The sequence below is a fragment of the Pseudorasbora parva genome, chromosome 12, assembly GCF_024679245.1.
Source record: "Pseudorasbora parva isolate DD20220531a chromosome 12, ASM2467924v1, whole genome shotgun sequence".
Classification (NCBI taxonomy): domain Eukaryota; kingdom Metazoa; phylum Chordata; class Actinopteri; order Cypriniformes; family Gobionidae; genus Pseudorasbora; species Pseudorasbora parva.
Window position 1 is genome coordinate 7,337,062 of NC_090183.1, and position 3,272 is coordinate 7,340,333.

Genomic DNA, 3,272 nt, shown 5'->3' on the forward strand with positions numbered 1-3,272 from the left:
ATAAAACACAGGCTTGTGAAAACATTTATTTTCTCACGAATGATTAAATAATATCCTTGCACAATACTATGTTATAACCTCAACACACTTTAACCATCACTCTCAGAAAAAAAAGGTACCATGGAGGTACTTTTTTCCCCCCTTGGGGAACAAACTTTTAAACTGTACCTTTATAGAGTACACAATTGTTCCTTAGTGGGATATTTTACCATTGACTTCCTCTACAAAAATACAAAATACAAAAATATCCCCTTAAGGGTAAGGGTACCACTCAGTGAGACTTGGGCACTGAACATCCTGATTGGTTGAGTCTACGCAGCATTTTTTTTTTAACTTAAAAGTCTGTTGCAGTGCATGCATTGAGAGTTGTTTGCTATTCAAATCCACAATGGAGTTTAAAAATACGACTGATGAACCGAAGACGAGGTTCAGGCTTTATTAAGCTTATTTGCGGAGGACGAAAGTGGGCTGTGGAAAGTTGTGTGCAGTCTTACGTCATTGGACTAATCTTCAGACTTAAGACAGCGATCGAAACGCTGGCAGCAACAGGTCTGGGGGAATAAAGAGTTCCTGGGAAAAAAGTTCCTGCGGGACAAATTGTTCTTGGTAATTTTGGTGGAAATAAGACAATGTTTTAGTCATACTAAAACATCTTTAAAAAAACAAAAGAAAACAGGTTCGTCTTATTTTCAGGGTCTAGACTTTTACATGTTAGAAATACACCCGCAACAATAGGTGGTGCCAAATACGCGTAAAACGAGTGTACCAAGAAATACAGTGTGTCAGAGTATAATGTTAAAAGATTGCAAATGCAAAAAGAAAATCATGACTGCCATGTTTGTGACCATTCTTCCAGTGTATGTGCTTTTAAAGCATAATATCATATCAAAATTTAATTAATAGTGTTAGTGAAATTTTAGGAGGCTAGTTTTCACTATGAGATGGATAGCCTAATTGTAATATAATTTAGTTGGGCTACAGGTTTTTTTATGGTAATCCAAAAAAAATATAATATATATATATTTTTTTATGTAATTGTTTTTTTTTTTTTTGCCAGTACTCTTTTATCCAGAACAATATGGTACATTAAACTGATTTTATAAAAAAAAAGTTAAGAGTTGAATCTTGTATAACTTATATAAATAACTTGTATAAAATTGAAAATTGCTCAACTTATTTTGGTGAGTTAAAGCATTGTTGTCATAACTTATTAATAATATAATTTCAAACCATGTTGCCATAACTTATTAATTATATATTTTTTACAGTGTTCAAAACAATATCAAAGGCGCAGCTTGATGATGCAGTGAAGTGGAATCATGGGAGTTGTCGTCTTCACCTCCACAGACAAAAGCAATCCTAATGTATTAGCGTTTTATTAATATTATTGCGGTATGAAGAAGGGGCATTTTACATTGCAGTTTTTATTATTGTAACTACAACAGCAGAAGACCCCACCGGGTACCTCTCATCTTTACTACAAATAGGAAAAAGAGGCTACAATTTGCACAAGCTCGCCAAAATTGGACAGTTGAAGACTGGAAAAATGTTGCCTGGTCTGATGAGTTTCGATTTCTGTTGAGACATTCAGATGGTAGAGTCAGAATTTGTCGTAAACAGAATGAGAACATGGATCCAGCATGCCTTGTTTCCACTGTGCAGGCTGGTGGTGGTGGTGTAATGGTGTGGGGGATGTTTTCTTTGCACACTTTAGGCCCCTTAGTGCCAATTGGGCATCATTTAAATGCCACGACATACCTGAGCATTGTTTCTGACCATGTCCATCCCTTTTTTTTTTTTAATTCTGATTATTGTCTTTACAACTGTTTTTAACTATGCTTGTTTTAAATTTTTATTCGTCCATATGGTACTCTTTTTTTTTTCTCATGCATTTGTTACCACTGTTTTAATTAATTTCTATGTAAAGCACTTTGAATTGCCATTGGGTATGAAATGTGCTATACAAATAAACTTGCCTTGCCTTGCCTTGCCTTTATGACCACATCCTCTGATGGCTACTTCCAGCAGGATAATGCACCATGTCACAAAGTTTGAATCATTTCAAATTGGTTTCTTTATAATCACAATGAGTTCACTGTTCACAAAAATTGCCCCCACAGTCACCAGATCTCAACCCAATAGAGCATCTTTGGGATGTGATGGAATGGGAGCTTCGTGCCCTGGATGTGCATCCCACAAATCTCCATCAACTGCAAGATGCTATCCTATCAATATGAGCCAACATTTCTACAGAATGCTTTCAGCTCCTTGTTGAATCAATGCCATGTAGAATTAAGGCAGTTCTGAAGGCGAAAGGGGTCAAACACGGTGCAAATGTGCCATACAACATTCAGATTTGGGGGAATCTTTTCTAAATCACAGAGGTCCCTATAATACTAATCCCGTGCGAATAGGGCTTTAAACATTGTTGGAAGCTTTTGGGATATCTGTACACAAGTCAACAAAATATATAACTTCATACTAGTGAAATCTTACATATTGTGCTTTTAAGGGTCTATATCTAACTTTTTCTTCTCATCAAAAATGGTGGACACACTGAGAGAAATATTAATTATATATATGATTATCTATTTAATACCAAAAAGGATTTACAAAAATAGTTAAATGTAATTCAACATTCATATTTTGCTTATTAGAAAATTACACAGTTAGCTTAGCAACAAGCTAAAAACCAAACCCTATTAATTGAGTGTTGCTGCCTTAGAAAGCAGCAGCCTAGTGGACAGAAAACAGCTAGGCAGTTCACAGAAACAGAAACAGTGTGTGCATTTTTCTGTTAGTTTGCTACTGTTTACACTTACCAAAGATGGAGTGTTTAATAAATTTGTCTCTGTTGTAAAATTGAGTCATGTTTGTACACTTCGCGGTAAGTACCTGTGCATATGTACATTGGTATGTATTTGTGTGTGTGCAATAAAGTGTAAGGGGACATTTGTATGTGTACCTGCACTTCATCTGCTGACAGTCCAATTTCATGGTGTGTCTTGCCTATTTTCCCAAGATGTTGACTCCTTATTGAACAATTCAAATTTGATTTGCGAGGAAAGGATGCTAAATACTGGCTAGAGTTAAATGGTCGCCACACATAAGGAGCACACCAGCGGCTCAGCCCCGTCGCGCACAGAAACCTCGTTCTGATATAAATCAGGCGACTCATCCAGGGGGAAAATGACTTCTGGGTTTCGGCTTGTTTGCCTGAGGCTTGAGACAATACGCAGATGTAGATAACACGCAAGCCCCAAATCAAGAAG